This window comes from Castor canadensis, chromosome 8, assembly GCF_047511655.1.
Source record: "Castor canadensis chromosome 8, mCasCan1.hap1v2, whole genome shotgun sequence".
NCBI classification, from domain to species: Eukaryota; Metazoa; Chordata; class Mammalia; order Rodentia; family Castoridae; genus Castor; species Castor canadensis.
The window spans coordinates 56,594,917-56,612,666 of record NC_133393.1 but is presented as its reverse complement, the minus strand read 5'-3'; the positions used below and the strand labels follow the sequence as shown (position 1 = coordinate 56,612,666).

General features: G+C 42.0%; 1 long non-coding RNA gene across 1 annotated transcript; it reads left to right on the top strand.

The window, feature by feature from the left end:
• Positions 1–309: 309 nt before the first annotated feature.
• LOC141425714 (uncharacterized) lies at positions 310–10,136 on the top strand. The gene is made up of 3 exons (XR_012450793.1): positions 310–4,076; positions 7,071–7,148; positions 9,898–10,136. It is a non-coding gene; the product is annotated as an uncharacterized lncRNA (long non-coding RNA).
• Positions 10,137–17,750: the final 7,614 nt, after the last annotated feature.

Here is a 17,750-nt window from a genome sequence, read left to right as displayed (position 1 = left end):
TTCGTTCTTTTTTCTGAGGTTTTCCATATCCTGGCAGTTTTCTTCTTTATTGTTGTCTATTTTTGTCCTGAGTTCATTTATCCATTTATTCATTGTGTTCTCTCTTTCACTTTGGTGTTTATACAGTGCTTCTATGGTTTCCTTTATTTCTTCTTTTGCTTTTTCAAATTCTCTATTTTTATTGTCTTGGAATTTCTTGAGTGTCTCCTGAACATTTTGGTTGACCCTATCCAGTATCATCTCTATAAAATTCTCATTGAGTACTTGTAGTATGTCTTCTTTTAAATTATTCTTGTGGGCTTCATTGGGTCCTTTGGCATAGTTTATCTTCATTTTGTTGGAGTCTGGATCTGAGTTTCTGTTCTCTTCATTCCCCTCTGGTTCCTGTACTAATTTTTTGCTGTGGAGAAACTGGTTTCCCTGTTTTTTCTGTCTTCCTGTCATTGTCCTTGGTGTTGTTACTGTCCCTGTACTGTGTGTAATTAAGTATTTTCTAGCTTGTAATAATAACAATGGTAATATTGAGAATGGAAGAGTGAGCTGAGATGGAAAGCAAGAAGTTAAAGAAAAGGGGAAAACAAATATACAGACAAGAGGGAGAAAGCAGAACAAGGTATCAGACAAGAGAGTTTCAAAGGTATAAACAGGGAGTGTTAGTGTACTAATCGACAGTAAACTGAACAGACAATAGAGAGACAGAGAGAGGATTGAAAATCAAAGATAAAAAAATAAAAAATAAGTATATGAAAGTAATATCTATATATAAAAATGAATTAAAATAAAATGGAAAATAGAAAATTAAAAAAAAAAACCAAAAAGCTTCCAAGTTTATATGCAATGCAATTTCAGTCTTAATAATTTGGATGTCCGTCTCAATCTCCAGTCCTGGAGTTGGTGCCTCAGATGTTGTTCTGTAGTTGTCTCATCAAAGGGGATGCATAAAGTAGAACAAAACTACACTCACACACACACACAAGAAAAAAAAAAAAAGCCCCACCAAGTGTCCCCAGTTCAAATGCAATACAGTTTCAGTAAGTTTTTCAGCTTGCAGGTGTAATTCTGTTGTTCTCTCATCAAAGGTAGGGAGAAAAAGAAAAAAAAGCGTCTGGAGGCAGTTCGGAGAGTGGTATCTGCAACTGTGGCTCGCCTGCCTGCTGCTCTCAGCCTGTAGCTGGCAGCGTTATTTATGCAGATCTCTGGGGTGAGCTAGCACTCACCTGGTCCCACAGGCTTTGTTTGCTCAGAGTTCTCCTGTGCGGGAGCCTCTGTTACAGGCTTTCCCCTTTCCAAGCACTGGGAAAGGTGACACTGCCCCGCGTTGTCAGGCCTGCGTGTTTATTTACAGTTCACGTGGGAAGTGGGTCTTCCCTCCTCTCACAAGCTTCCCCGCTCCTGGTTGCTGGGCGCGCCCCGCTCCCGCCAGAGCCTCTCCGGCCAGCCCGGCTTGTTTATTTATAGTCCCGGGAAGGGTTCCCTTCCCCCAATCTTCAGCGCTCAGGGCGCCCCACCCTCTTTCCAGCATGTCTTAACTGTTCTTATTGCTTAGTACTCAGTTTCTCTTTTTTTCCCGGGTGGAGGTCAGTCTGTCCAGGGGGCTATGCTGCTCTGGCCCAGGCTTGTCTGTGGGGCTACCGCGGTACCGTGAAGCTCACCTGGTCCGTGTCTTCCCACGCCGTATGGGCGCCGGCCACTGGCGGCCCCGGGGGCCCTCCTTGTTTCTCCGTTTAACGTGAAGTGGAGATTCTCTGTGCCGGCTGGAGATGTGGAGGAGTCAAAGTTATGCCTTTTCTCCATGATTATGCCTGCAAAGTGTGTCTCCAGCGTCTCTCCAAGATTTCACTATAGGAGGGTCGCTTTCTGCTTCCTACCTCTAGCCGCCATCTTGGAATTCCCCTCATGTTTTTTATTTCTCTTAAAAATGTGAGGATCAAGCTCTGAATATGGCAGAATCATCAAATTGGACTAGTCTGTACAAAGGTGGTGATGAACTTCAGATACTTGTCTACATTGCTAAGTGTGGCAAAAATACAAGATGTTCTTAGATCTTCCCAGAAAAAATCAGGGAATGTTTCATTTTTCAAGAGAGTGATAATTGTGTGCTTAAATGCAGAGAGGACACAAAGGAAGGTTGGGGAGAACTGCCCTTAGGGTTCTTTTTTCTTAATACTATATAACTTAGAGGACTGTTCATTTTACACTTTGTATAGTAGATTCAGCTATGTGTGGTTTCCCTGTAGAAAATCAATTTCTGAATGAAATTTAATTTTGAATGGATTTGACTTAATGAAATTATTTTTCTTAGAAATACAAAATTACATGAGTGCTAACTCAATAACTGAATGCTTGCCTCCCACATGGCAGGACCTGATTTCTGATCCCAGCACCCACCACACACACAACTGAATGAGTTGATTGTTTTCAAATATCCGTTAATAAGGTGAATGGTGATGATCAATGTTTTGAACTGCAGAATTGTTTTCATATACCTCAAACTATTCCCTGATCAATGATTAAAAAGTAATGTATTCAATGCAAAATAATACTTGAATCATAATTATTTTTAAAAAATCCTTTTAATTTTTCTCGACAAAAGCAGGAGCTCAAGAAAATTTTGAGAGTTTAAAAGAATCTTATGTTGCTGCAGTACTAAATGAGTTGGAAAGTAGAGTGAAAAATTCAGAAACTGAAGCCTATAAACTCCAAGGTAAAGTACATTCAAACAAAAGAGAAACAAGAAAATATAAGGAGCCCCATGAAGAACAAACCACAGATGCAAATGCATGCCAACATATACTAAACGAGAAAGAGAAAAAGGAAATCATGAAAAATGACTTAAGGTCAATAGTTTGTCTATAAGCATACCTTTTAGTGAAACAGATTCAGGAGGTTTTTAGGATGTGAAATCTAACTAAATAATGTAATTTCAGAAAATAGCGTAAGTGAATTTTCTCTTAAAAGGTTAGCCCAAAAGTTTATATTATGTACTCTTTTTTGTTTTATAGGGCATTTTCTCAATTAATCTCCTAATTAAGCAGATCTCTTAACTTTTCTCCTAAGTATTTTGAATCTCTCTAATTAACACAGTAATACAGCTTCTCAATATTCCCACAAATAGAAATATTAAGGAATAACTATTCTTTGAAAATTCTCCCCTAACTACAAGGAGTCAAACACTGCTAATATTAGACCAGTGGAGACATTCTGACACTTGGCAACTTCTCTTGGCTGTGGTCATTGGTATGACCACCAGAGAGTGGTGGGAGTCAATCTGTCTTCAGACATAGAGGTGGAGAGGAATGATGAATTTGGGATGAAGATTAATTCACAAAGTGGTCGAAAACAGTTCCTTGGTCACTTGGATGGGGTGTGAGCAAAACAGAAGAAGCAGAGCCCACCTTTGTTGCTTTGGAGATCACCAGCTCAACTCTCTTGTTCTTCCCAGAGGTGATGCTCTGACGTCTTCCTCAGTTGACAAATGCTTAACCTCACCCATGGAATATAGAGACAGTGAACACGTTTGCAGTCCCTAAGCTGGTTTTCTAAATTCAAGTATTCGTTTTGTGTTTGTGAATGGTACATATTTAAGGAGTACAACATGCCATTTTATGTAGTTCATATATTATCAAATAACTACCACTTCTCTCTCTCATTCTTTATTTGAATAATATCTAGTTCACCATCCCATTAGCATGTAATTACTCCTAAAGAACAATTTAAAACCTAAAATTGTATACTACTGCAATGCTCTGACACATTTTTAGTGTTAATATTCTGCTTAATGGGATTTTTAAAAATTCTTCGGACATGCTGTTTTAAAATGCAAATCACACAGGAATACTTTAGTTATAAATGCTACACTAAATAGTTGGCTTTTGCAATAATCACAGGACTAAGGAGTGCCTAGAAAAAGTTGAGAAGTTTCTGTCAAGGACTGAGGACAACACTGAGTGCATTTCCCATGAAAACCTTCATTGTAATTGGGATCGAACAGAAGTTCCATCCCAAGAGGAAGCCTGAATGCTCTTTCCTCAAAAACCACTGGTTTTGTCAAGAGCCTAGAGCACTACCTGAACAGGGTGAGTTGTATTTTCATTTTTCCTTTTGGTTTCAGATTTCTTATGTAATTATATCTTTTAACATGATGAAATATTGACTTGTTTAGTTGTCTTATACATGTTCCATTATGGTTACAATAATGTGTTTTAATAATGGAGCCAGAAATTTTGTAATTTTTTAAAAAGTTATGTTAAACTTCTACAAAAAGTTATTTTGTAATTTTTTAAAAAGTTCAAACTTTTTCAAAAATTTCAAAAGTTTTTTGAAAACTTTTTTTCAAAAGTTATGTTTTGAAAACATCCTTTTATTAATTTAATTCACTAAATGTAGTGAAGCTGATACATTTTAACATTCTATAAAACTGCATCTAAATTAGAGTTAGAAATTGGTTGCTACTGCCTATGACTATAGCTGTACTGACATGCCATGGCTTACCTTCCAAGTGATTTCAGGTTGACTGTGTTTCGTAACACTTGTAAACTTTCTTGCCCTTCCAAAATGTACCCTAATCAAAAATGAATGATTGATACCCAATGCCTTAACCACACATGGATGTGTATAACTTCATGGAATCTCACATGAATATACTTTATGAATTTTGTAGGCCTTTAAACTAAAAAAAGATTACCTTCTATTTTTAAGGTAAATTTTGCTATTTATATAAAGAATATATCATTAATTACTATATTATTTATCACATCTGAATCTCTTTTTCTAAATTACATTGATCCATCATTTTTATTGTGATTGCAATATTTTTTAAAGTGTTAGATAAGGCAAATATTTAACATATTTCTTAGGTGCCTATGCTCTTAGGATATAATTCTGAGGTCTCCATGCTCTTTTATGTCTTCGAAAGTCTCCCCATGCTACCTTCACTCCAATGATTGATGCTTAAGATAGCAGTGATATCAAAACCCTTTAATTGAGAACTAGCCTAGAAGTATTCATTATGTTCCTTCTATCTAGAATCACAGATACAACAGCACACTGTTCACTCAGCTATCATGACACGAAGGAATATTTGGGGTAACTATTTTCCCTTAAAGTTCAATAATTAGTCTATAAAGCCTATCTTTTAGTGAAAGAGTCTCATGAGATTGGTTTAATGTGAAACCTAAGTAAATATTGCAACTTTGGAAAATAATGTTAGCAAAGGAACTTCTAAAATGTTAGTGCAAGATGGTTTATTTTACATCCCCTTTTTTGGTTTTATATGGCGTTCTCCCACTTTAAATTTTCATATAATTAGCCTGATCTCTTAGATTTTCTGCCAAGTTATTTTGAATCATTCTAATTAAGACAGTCATGTTGTTATAAAGTTGCTCATCAGCATTTCCATAAATAGAAATATTACAGTATAACTATGCATGGAGGATTATGTGCTCACCCAAAGGGGTCAAGTACTATTAATCCTAGTCCCTGGACAGTCTGGCATTGGCAAATTTCCTTGACTATCATCCTTGAGGTGATTGTGAGAGGATTCCAGGAGACAAACTGTCAGCATTTCTCTACTTGACATGAAGTCATCTTGGAGACAGAAAGATTAAAAAGAGGACAAAGTGAAGATTAGTTCACATAATGGTTAAAAATATTTCCTTGGTCAGTGTGAATGGGTGTGTAGAAAACAGAAAGGGAAGGTCCCACCTCAGATGCCTTGGTGAGAATGGAAGGAGACAATCGCCTCAAGATCTAGCTAGTTATTTCCCATCACCAACTCAGTTGTCTCATTCTGCCCAAAGGTCCTTGATCTGATTATTCCTCAATTCCAAAGGTGTCATTTCTTTTTTTTTTCATTTTTCTTTTATTATTCATATGTGCATACAAGGCTTGGTTCATTTCTCCCCCCTGCCCCCACCCCCTCCCTTACCACCCACTCTGCCCCCTTCCTCTCCCCCCAACCCCATCAATACCCAGCAGAAACTATTTTGCCCTTATTTCTAATTTTGTTGTAGAGAGAGTATAAGCAATAATAGGAAGGAACAAGGGGTTTTGCTGGTTGAGATAAGGATAGCTATACAGAGCATTGACTCACATTGATTTCCTGTGCATGGGTGTTACCTTCTAGGTTAATTCTTTTTGATCTAACCTTTTCTCTAGTACCTGTTCCCCTTTTCCTATTGGCCTCAGTTGCTTTAAGGTATCTGCTTTAGTTTCTCTGCATTAAGGGCAACAAATGCTAGCTAGTTTTTTAGGTGTCTTACCTATCCTCACCCCTCCCTTGTGTGCTCTCGCTTTTATCATGTGCTCATAGTCCAATCCCCTTGTTGTGTTTGCCCTTGATCTAATGTCCACATATGAGGGAGAACATACGATTTTTGGTCTTTTGAGCCAGGCTGACCTCACTCAGAATGATGTTCTCCAGTTCCATCCATTTACCAGCGAATGATAACATTTCGTTCTTCTTCATGGCTGCATAGGATTCCATTGTGTATAGATATCACCCATGGAATGTAAAGATGGTGAAAGCAAAATCTTGCAAATGTATTTGAGGGATTTTTTTTTAATTCTTAAGCTGGTTTACTGAACACAAGTATTCCCAGGTTCTCCCCAGTTTTATTTTGTAAATTATATTTATTTACATAGGACAACATGACATTTTACTAAATGCATACATATTCAAATGGCTGCCATTTCTCTATCCTTTGAATTACTTCTCAGTTAGTAAACCCCTTAGAAACCTATGTCCTTCCTTAAAACAAATTTAAACCTAAAATTGTATAAATCTGCTATGCTGTGACATGTTTTTCCATGTTTATATTCTGTTTAATGGTAAATTTTAATTACTCATCACATTTTTTTAGGAAAGGCACGTCACTTAGGAGTCCTTCAGGAAAAAAGGAAATGTCCATTATTTTCCTTTTGTAACCTTCATGGATCTCATGAGATGCCAGAGGTTACCCAGAAATTTTTAGTGATCTCAGCTAGACAGATCTACACTAAGCACTTATTCCAAGGCTTGTCTTTGAGTGCCCTTCTCTTAAAAATCTTCATAATACTTCATGATTCCACAGAATTTTCATTCTAAGAAGAAACTTGGTGATTCCTTCCTCAACCCATCAGTTGGAAGCCTAGAGTACTACCTGAGCAGGGTTAGTATTTTCTCTTTTCTATTGGGTTTAAGGTTTCTGACATAATGTCACTGAAATATAAAATTAAAAATGATTCAGGCAAACAGAAAACAGAGAGAAAAGATTCAGACGACTACAATTTTTTGGAAACAGAGTTGACTCTGTAGCCCAGGCTGGCCTAGAACTCCCCATCTTCTTTCTTAGCTTCCCCAGTGCTGGAATTAAAGTCATTCAACAGCATGCCCAGATAGATGGCGAATTTTGTTACTGTATTTTATCACAATTCTTAAAAAAGAGATCAGGATTCAAGGAGGTAATTATGATCATGTTACAGTACTATTATCATTTCATTAAAATCCAGACGTTCAGGCTGGGTGTGGCTCAGCGGTAGAGCACTTTCCTAGCTCTTGCAAGGTTCAGAGCTCCATTCCAGCACTGCCAAAAGCAAAAAACATCCAAAACTTGACTTGGGCCTTCCCTAGTTGAAAAAAAAGCAAATTATTTTTTCAAAGATAGCAAATTATGCAATTAACCCAGTGGTTGCCTTCCTAAAAATGTATATTAAAGGGATGCTAGTGAGAAGGATTTGCAGCCAGGCACATTACTGACACATGTTCGTAATAATCCAGACTCCCCTGGCAGTATGCAGAATGCTCACTGTGGTCACCTTCTCTCCATGGGCACTCCTGTCCCTAGGTTCTTGCAAGTGACTGGTGAGGAGAACTGGACAACCCAAGTGCTGTGTATGCCCTGCACAGCCTCCACAGGGTCAGGCCTTGGTTCTGACAAGTGTCACAGTTCCTGAGGTGGGAGCTTCTGCTGGGGGTCTGGAGTGAAGTGAGGAATGGGGAAGTACTGGATGAGGTCCCCCTCACTCACTTAACTGGCTTTGGTCCCTGCAGTGGGTGAGAAGGTTTTCCCAGGACAGGTGATGTCCTCTCCATCTTACAGCTCAGAGACCTGGTGCCTTATCTGGAAGCATTGTCACTCTTCCCTGCTCCTGTGTTTTGCACCAAAACCGTGTTCCATATCAACATGAGCCACTCCAGCTGCCTGGCCCAGTCTCCTGTGTGGGCCATAGGTCTGGGGCATGATGGTCTGGCTCCCTGGGTGGGGTAAGGAGTTTCTACCCCGGAGTCAGCTGTTTCAGCATGGTTCTGAATGGCAGGCACTGTCAGGGTGCATTCCATCAGTTCATGGCTTAGTCACCAGCCCTCTGTAACATTAGGTAAGGTCATGGCCTGGAGGAAGCAAGACTCTGATATGCTGTCAGGAGGTCTTCCATTTGTGGAGGGCACAAGACCTTCCCATCTCTCCAGGTGGCAACCACATTCCTGGTGCTTTGAAGAGCCTCCACTGGGGTGGGAATCAGATGTTCTTAGGACAGCTATCAGGTCTCCTTGCCTGTAGCTAGTGAATTGTGGCTATTGCCCCTGAAAGTAGGCACAGGAGCCAGAGCAGTGACTATGAACCACAGCCACTTTGAGGCTGGAGAAACGCCTTTGGCAGAGACTGTTCTCTGTCCCCATAGCAGCCTTGGCCCCAGGCCTAGGTGAAGTTAGGGTGGAGAGGTTGGACTTAGGAAATCAGGAACTGAAATGAAAAAGAAACAAAACAGGAATTATGTGAACCATGTTGATAAAGGTTGCCTTAAAAGTGGTTGGAGTTGGGGGCTGACTATGCTCAGTGGGGCACCAGTTTAGGCAGGACTGCTCCACTGAGAACACAGAATATGAGGTGTAACTGCCAATGCTAACTGGACATGAGCCAATACTGGAACTTTCAACAAGGACCCAAAAAAGTGGTGGTGGTAAAAAGGCTAACTTGGGATGTTAACTATTTAGCATTTCCTGGTTGTCAGCAACATTGTGGGTCACCTCATGAGGACAAAATGCAAAGAGGTGACACTGCACAAGGACAGGTTGCTGGTAGAGATGGTGGTGGAGTGCTATACCCATGTGGCCACCACAATGTCTTCCTCCTAGGCTTCACTGTCACCAACTGAGGAGATGGCGGCACTGCTCTGTGGGTGATAGACCACTCCACTAGGCTGTGCAGATGGGTGAGAGCATCTGGGGGCTGTGGCTGGGGGAGCTGAGGAACTCTTAGGCTGTGGTCTGTTCACATTATAAACATGATTCCATGAAAACAAAGTCTGCTCTGTGTTTCAAGAGTTTAGAGCCCAAATGTGTGTGGAGATAAGATTTATTACTATCAATCTAAAGGAAATGTGATTGTGCAGTAAATGGAGGGGCCACTTTTGTCTGGGTGGTAGGGTGGTCCTGACGTGGACTCTCCTGTCCTCCACCCTCAGTCTTGTGCATGTGGCCCAATGCCAGTCAGAGCAGACTCAATGATATTACTTGGGACAGCTCATAGTGATAGCCTCTGATCTAGGACTGCTGCTTCCTGTCTTGGCCGATCAAGGTCCCCTGCAGTCAGAAGCAGTTGCAGGCACAACAGATCACTGCCCAGCAGATAAATAAGCTGAAGGAGCTTGGAAGGTGAGCCCACCTCTGCCAGTTAGACCAGAGGGTGGAGTGGGCAGATAGAGTGTCTTCACTAGTAGCCTGACCTACACAGAAAGTTGCCCATGCCTATGGAAGGTGGAGGCAGTAGGTTCATGAGTTCTAGGCCAGCCTAGGCTCAAACAACAAAAGACACACTCAGTCCAATAGGACCACTAGGGGGCATGGAAGGAATGGGGGTTAGGATACAGTGGCACCTGCTGGCTAGGTGAGTTCCCCAAGTGCCTGTGTTCTCTTGGCAGGCAGCTCACAGCACTGAGGGACACCCCCATGGCACTACTCCCTGAATACTTGGTACAGGAAAGCCTGGACTGGAAGAGAAGCTCTTGTTGGTAGATTCTTCATTTCTTTGCTGAGCACATGGGGTAAGATGTTTGGGGAATGGCAAGGCAGCAGTAGGCTCATCAGAACCATCCCCAGGAGCCTGCACCTGAGCAATCAAGTCAGTCTGTATGTGTGTGTGTGTGTGTGTGTGTGTGTGTGTGTGTGTGTGTGTGACTTAAAACCTAGGGAATGTCAAAATGCTATTTAAAGCACTGCTAGCCTCATCCCTTTTCATTGGGTTTGCGGCTTACCAGTAACTTCTTTGTTTCCAGGTACTGACTGTACTGCCCAAAAGCCCTAAGTCCCCTGAGGGGACTGGGCACCTGGGGAGGGCTGTGTGGTAATATCAGTCCAGCTCAGGGGGACCAGGATGTAGGAAATGAGCCCCTCCAGCCATGATTCACAGGAAGAAGCCTGTGTTTTTCATGGCAGCTTGGGAGAGGGTTTGGGTGTTCCTTGCTTCATGTAGTCTTAGAGAAGTAGCCAGCCAGAAGGAGACTTTGTGGTGGATCCATTTGTCATGCTGGGTTCCTGGGGCTATGGAGGCAGATTTGCAGGAACTAGAGCAGTTGGAGTGCAGTTCAGGTTTAGGCACACAACAGGCTGTCAGGGAACAGCAGGACTTGATCTCCAGCCAGCATCTGGCTCTCTGTGCAGCACACACAGAATGGAACTGGGCACCTCTATCTAAAATGCACATGGGCTTGCCCTGTTGTGGGGTGCTATGTCTCTTGGGGCCTTCTGTGGGGTTCCTCATTTGCATATGAGAAAACTGGGCAAGCACAGTGTTGTTCTTGTCTTGTTGAGAAATGCCTGGCCATCTTGGAGCACCTGGAGTAGACAGGGGTTGACGAGAAGCAGCAACACACACTGTGCTGCTGCAGAATGAGGATGCCTACCAATCCAGAACATCTTCAGCCCCTGGTCAAGCTGGAGGAGGACCACAAAAAGAAGCTGAAGGAGATGCAGGTGATGTGGTGTACAGGCCTCAAGGTGTAGCCTTAAACAAGTCTCTCGTAGGTGGCGATGTCTCCTTCTGAGGCCCTGACTGGATGGAGAGTGGGCATCAGCCTGGCACAGCAGGTACCAGCCAACGTGTTTCCTGTTCTTAAAGCCAACTGCAATCCCTCATGGTCTGGTTTACAGCTCTGTCCACAGCTACAAGACCTTGTGCCTAGTCCCCACAATGACCAGTGAAAGGGAGCCCCAGAGCCATCAACTTCCTTCTCTTCTTCTGCACCAGGTTCTTGCTCATGACCAGGAAGAAGCTGCCTCCAGAGGGCGTCATGTTGGGGTATGGCATTGTTTGCTGTGAAGTCTGCTGGTAGGAACACCTTGTGTTGTGTCTGATGTTTTGGATCACTTCTTTCCCAGTTGTGTGCTGCTCACTTCATCCCAAAGCCAGAGTGCAGAGCTGCTGTGTGGCCTTTTTGCAATTCACAGCCCGTGGCAAGCTGGACATATGGAGTCCAGGCCCATGTCTGTGTTGAGGGCTAAACAGGGCTCTTTTTTCATGTGTTCAGACAAGTAACATTATGCTCAGGTGGGGCCTTGCCCTTAACAAGAAGAGAACCGCCTACTTCACTTTGCCCAAGACTGACTCTGAAATGAGGATTTAGTCATAATTAGATAAAGAGGTGATTTCAAGCTTTAAATTATTTGTGACCAATAATTTCATTTCCATCCTGATTTGAACTCTTATGGTAGAAACTACAACACATTAAAAGTGCTGACTTTTTGCTTCCATCATAAGACTTGCAGCTCATGCAGGTGGATGAAGTTTGCCTGAGGTACAAAGGGGACCTGGCACCCCTGTGGAAAAGGTATCAGTTACATCATCAAGGACCCAAATAATATCCTTCATGTGTGCAGGGCTGGGCCAGTTGGGGGAAAGTCATAGGACCATGGGTGCTGAGTGTGGTGTGGGTTCATGGGTGGTGGTTGATTTGACTTTTAGCTGCACTGAGGAAAACCCCAGACCCTTAACCTTGGCTGAGAAAGGCAAGTGTGTGCATGTGTCCTCTCTGCCCATGTGGAGTTCCAAATTGATGGCCCCATATAAACCTAGGTCAAAAGACAGTCCCACTCCATTCCTCTTTGTGTGTTTGAGTGTGTGTGCAAGACTGAGAGTGGGAAGTGACTGGGCTCACTGTGATGGCAGAAGCTGTCAGCTGGTCTACCACTCTCTGACTGTGCTTTGGGTTTGTTCACTGTCAGTGCTGCAGGTGAGGGTCTTGTAAACCACCAAGTAAAGACTGCAAATCAAGGCTCCTGGGAGAGATGGCTTTAGACAAGGAAGCAGGCTTGACACAGTAGCCAGATTACAGTGATGGGATCACCATTGAGCTCTGCAGCAGCATGGACTTAGGGAGGTCATCCACAACTTCCAGGTAGATTTCCAGTGGGAGTTGACCTTGTTCAACAGGTACATCTGCTCTCTTTACTCAGGCACTCCTGCTCTCTGATTTGCAGTCATTTGCTGTAGTCAGAGCTACTGACTTCTGTGCCCAAGATGTATGATCACTGTCTTGCCATGGTAGTCAGAGATATAACTCATAGCAGTGCATGTTACCAAGCCATTGCTTTCCTCATAGGATGCAGAGTGTAGAAATGAAAACATTTGCTGTGCATAAGTCTTTTGCTTGGGCTATGAGATATTCAGCCATGAGTTGGAGGACATGATAATCAAGATCCCTCTGCTGACAGGAGCAAGGACTCCCCATCCTCAGCCACTGTGAGGTTCACAACAGGGCCTCCCCATGTGGCCTTGCAGGTGTATATCGTGAAGACTGTGATGCAGAGACCATGATGCCTAATCCAAGCCCACCAGGCACTGGCAAGATGGGGACATCAGCCACTGTCATCTACCAGCTGGCTCAGCAGGGCAATGGGTAGGATGTTCATCCCTGTGGGTGAGACCCAGTGTCAGGGTGGTGAGACAGTGAGGGTGTCCCATAGACCTGACACTCTATGTTTTCCATTACTGATATTAGATCCCACCTTTGTGGGCCTGCTTCTGTCATAATTCAATAATGGCCAGTGTGTCATGAGTGCCATTGTGCTTGTGCTTCTCAGAAGCCTGAAGGTCCTAAATAGTGTGGATAGGTAGGAGCAGACGTGGAATGTAGCTGCTAGCAGATATTCTCATGACTCAGAACTGTTAGGGCTAGGCAGAGAGACAGGAAGCTCAGACTTCCGTCAGGGCATCTGCTCCTTGGACATCACGATGCTCCCACCTGTGGTCACTGTCCCAAGGTGGGCCCGCTGCCTGTAAGAGAAAAGTGGCAGTCTTGAGTCATTAGCATTAATGGAATTTCCTCTGGGGAAGTGCTGAGATGTTTGCATCTCATACCAGACCTGTGTTGATATGTACTTTAAATAATGAAGCTGTGGATCAACTGACAGAAGGTCCATCAGATGGGACTGAAGGGCTTCAACCTGTGTAACAAAAGCCATGAGACCATCAACTCCATGGTGTTCTTCCTGGCCCTGCACAACCAGATCAGGAATATGGGCAGGTGAGTGAGCCTGGGGCTCAAGCACAGACTGGTGCATACTGAACATCACCTGCCAACCCACCATTTCTTGCAGCATGCCAGAGCAGCAGCTTCTGCAGCAGCTGAGGAGATGTTGGTGGAGCTGTCATCTGTGCATGAGAAGTGGTACCCCATCCTCTAGCACCCAGCTGAGAGAGAGCTGCTGAAAGTGAGCCAGCACCTGGACCTGTTCCTCTGGTCCAAGCAGGTGCAGGTCCACCTCTGCTGCAGACTTACCAAGGAGCCAGCATGAATGGTCCTGCACCTCCCTGCTATGTGGGGTGATGCCCACAGGCAGGCAAGAATGACTGAGGCCCTGGGAGGGGCTCCTTGAAGGGAACTCATGGGCCCACTTGCCTGTGCTGCACACTCAAAGCCTGGCCCTGCTGGGTCCTGAATGCAGATGCAGTTTTGTGGTCTGGTGCTACTCATGTCACAGTATGTGTGGATCAGGTTTCTTGTCCATGTTTACTGCTTGCATTCGAATGCCTTGGTTGTGGGATGTAGATGTAGATCTAGGGCCCCTCATCCCTGCTAGGGCCATTTAGGCCACTTCATACCTGACATTTTCTATGTGTGTGGCTCTCTCTCACCACAGCTGATCCTCATGGTGACCACTGCCAGCTGGGCCCAGTCATGATGTGCCAGAAGGCAGCCAATACTGGGCCATCACAGCCAAAGTCACTATGAATATCCAGAGGTGTTTGGCATCTGGCCTAACTGCCTGCAGGTCCAGTATGGGATGCACTCCAACCTCAGTGCTTCCCATCCAATATCTTCTATGAGAGTTGCAGAATGATGTCACTGCAGATAATGGGCTGGGCATAGGCAGGGGTGCCTGGAGAAAAGGGGTATAAAGGATACATGCTTAGCATAAATAAACTGCCAAGACATTGCTCCCTAATAAGTTTTAATGGTGACAACTGTGGGGAGAAGCATTGGGTGGGAGGTCATAGAAGGATGTATGTGGAGAACCCTCATATGTGGCTGTGGGATTCCAATGTCCTCCATGAAATTCAGTCACTACCTGGGAATTCCAATCAGTGCTTATATGACTCAGGCATAGCAGCAGGGCCGTGACTGCACTTTGAACCTTCAATGGGTCAAGATGGAAGTGTTACATGGTGTGTTTGTGTAAAAATACATTCATTGGTGAGGAAGGCCTCACCAGCACTTTCCTAGTGCCAGAGAAAAGGGCAGACAGAGGAAAACACTGAAGATGGACAGCTGGAAGGATTCAGATTATAAAATGTTATGTGCATCAGTAAGATGCACTAATGTTTTAAATAGCTCACATTCATAATGCATTCATTCTACATGTGATGGAAATAGAGCAAAATAAAGATGCCGTAAGTCTGAACTGAATGTTTCCAGAAATATGATCAGATGAAGTGATCAGTGCCTAGTAGAGAGTAAATTTGTATTAAATGGACAAATGAACAAAACTGGGCTTCTGCAGAATAGATTCTGGCTATCAGTGACAAATGGTGTCAAATGGGGGTCGGGAGGAACTGCACAAACTGTTTTGAGGCTTGTGTTTATTTGTAGATTTTCTGTTTCACATCCTCCATATTAAGGAAACTCATTTACATGTTTTTTAAATGCTGTGCTCTAAATGCTCATGAGGAAGTAAGAGCAGGACTGGGGAGTATCTCAAAGGTTACAGGTGTGATTTTCATATGGGAAATCTTGGGTGTGAAACTAGCATGAAGAGAAAAAGAGAAAGAAAAAAGAATGAAAAGCAAAAGAATCAAAGGAAGGGAGTAAGGGAGGGAAGGAAGGAAGCAGAAAAGAGGGGAGGAAGGAAGGGAAGGAAAAGGAGGTATGAGGAGAGGCAGAAAAGGAAGGAAGGAAGGAAAGGAAGGAGGGCAGAAGAAGGGAGGAAAGGGTGAAAAAAGAAAGAAAAGTTCTAAATATAAAAAGAGAACAGCAAACAAGATAGTTGTATGGGCAGGTACCTTCTGCTTTACAGCTTAAATGTAACCATCTGGTTACAGATCACATACAACACCATTCAGTTATTTGGTACATTGAGTAGAACTCCCTTTTGATGCAGTTAATAGATACATTGAATGACCCAGACAAATAATTGATTAATGAGGCAGTACTGAGATTTGAACTTAGGGCCTTGTTTTATAGATAAGCACCCCACCACTTTACTGATTCCTTCAGTGCTTTTTTCTCTAAGTGATTGTTAAAATATAGTCTCGTGCTTTTTCCCCAGGCTGACTTTGGACCATGATTCTGCTACCTATGCCTCCCACATCACTGGCAGTATAGGCATGCTACACCAAGCCTAGCTTATTTGTTTAAGTTGGTGTCTTGCTAACTTTTTGCCTAGAATGATCTCAAACCATGATCCTCTATACCTCCACCTCCTAAATAGCTGGGGTCACAGGCATGAGCCACTGTGCCCAGCAGTAAATTTTTTGAGACATAAACTTTTCTTTGTGTCCAGTCTAGCCCTGAACTTGTAGGGACAAGGAACTTCTTGCCTCTGACCCAAGTAGCTGGAACTATAGGTGTGTGTCAAGGCACCTGCTCTCCAATAAGCATTTTTAAACCTTGACAGTATCTCACAATTCTCATAATTATCCTTTAAATCCCTAATATGTGTAGGAGATTACATATTGAGGAAGTCAGTGTGCAGAAACATGAAAGTAGAAACATCTATGTTGAACCTTACACTTTGAAAATACTTTTCTTTTAGTTGCACATTTTTTTGAACCACAGATGATAACGTCAACATTGGGATTATTTATGTCAAGTCATACTATCAGCTTTGGGAAAAAATAAAGAATAGTAGAGACTGTGGAAATTTCAAATATTTAGATGTACTTCTCAGAGACATTTTTTATTGCAAAATTTACCTGATTTGAATAGTCGGGCTTCTGTCATTTCTACTGTTCTTTTCATAACATAATCTTTATTGTCAACATAGTCTGGATGGGTATTGACATAAATTATTTAATAAATGTTATATAATTCACACAATATATACTTAATAATTTTTCCAGAAAAATTACAAAGGTTATTACCTTCAAATGGGGCATTCCTCAGTCCATATTAAAAAGCAAAGAGAATACAGTCTTATGTAAATGTGAACATGCCAGTCATACATTCAGGATAACTTAGGATAAATCTGAATTATCATGTTTTGCTTTCAAAAACATTGCTTTAGGTTTGGGGCTTGGGTTTTTTACTTGTTTAGGAAAGCATGACAGACATATGCTAAAGAAAAAAATAAGAATACAAATTTAATAAACCATGCAGTTAAAAATTCAAAAGTGAGATGAAGATCGTAATTAGTGTGAATAAAATAGAAAAGTGCTAATATATCAGAGTAAACTATTGAGTGATGGAGATAAAAGTGATTTTCAACCAGAGGAGCAAGTCATGACCCTAGGAGAAAAATGTCAAAGCTGACGATAGAAAGAAGCAGCAAAATCTCTAGTGTAATAATCAGAATCCACCATAAAGTCATAAGAATTTATCATTTTCTTCATTTCATCCAGTGATTTAAGCAGCACAAAATGTAATACCTGCAGAAGGGATGTGTAATTATTTCTTATCAAAGAAAGGCTTCTGAACTGATCGGCTTGAGTATACACTTTCAGAAAAATAGTTCATATAGGATTCCTTTTCACATAGATATTGGGGCTTTTGATTTGCTCATATTTTTATATCAGCATTCATGTTTTAAACAAACATTCTGTTAAATGGCTTGTTAAAAACTTTAGTGATTATCTCCCCATTTGCTATATGTTGTCCTTATTTATCTGAAGCTGTGGGTTTTTGAAAAACATACTTTGTAGATGACTCTGGGATTCTCTGTTAAAATTAATATCAATAAGGAACTGCATAAAGTTCTCAAGCAATTTAGAAGAATATATCTCAATTTTCTACTTGTAAAGCCATCTGACTTGTAAGTGAGAATGTTGTTAAAGTGGAACATTTCAACACAGACCCTCATACATAGACTACAAATGAAGGCTATCTTTCAAATTCACATGGCTACTTATTCTCAAAACCAATGCTGGAACTCGACTGGAAGCATAATCCAGAACAAAGTACTTATTTGCCTATTTCAAATAAGGAACTAACTTCAGACTTACTCTTGTATTCTGCATCAACAGTAAGATGATACATAGCTAAACAATTTCTTTAAAGTACATTTGCTATAATAAGCATTAGACATCTAATATACTTCCAATGATAGAAATATTTGCAGTTTT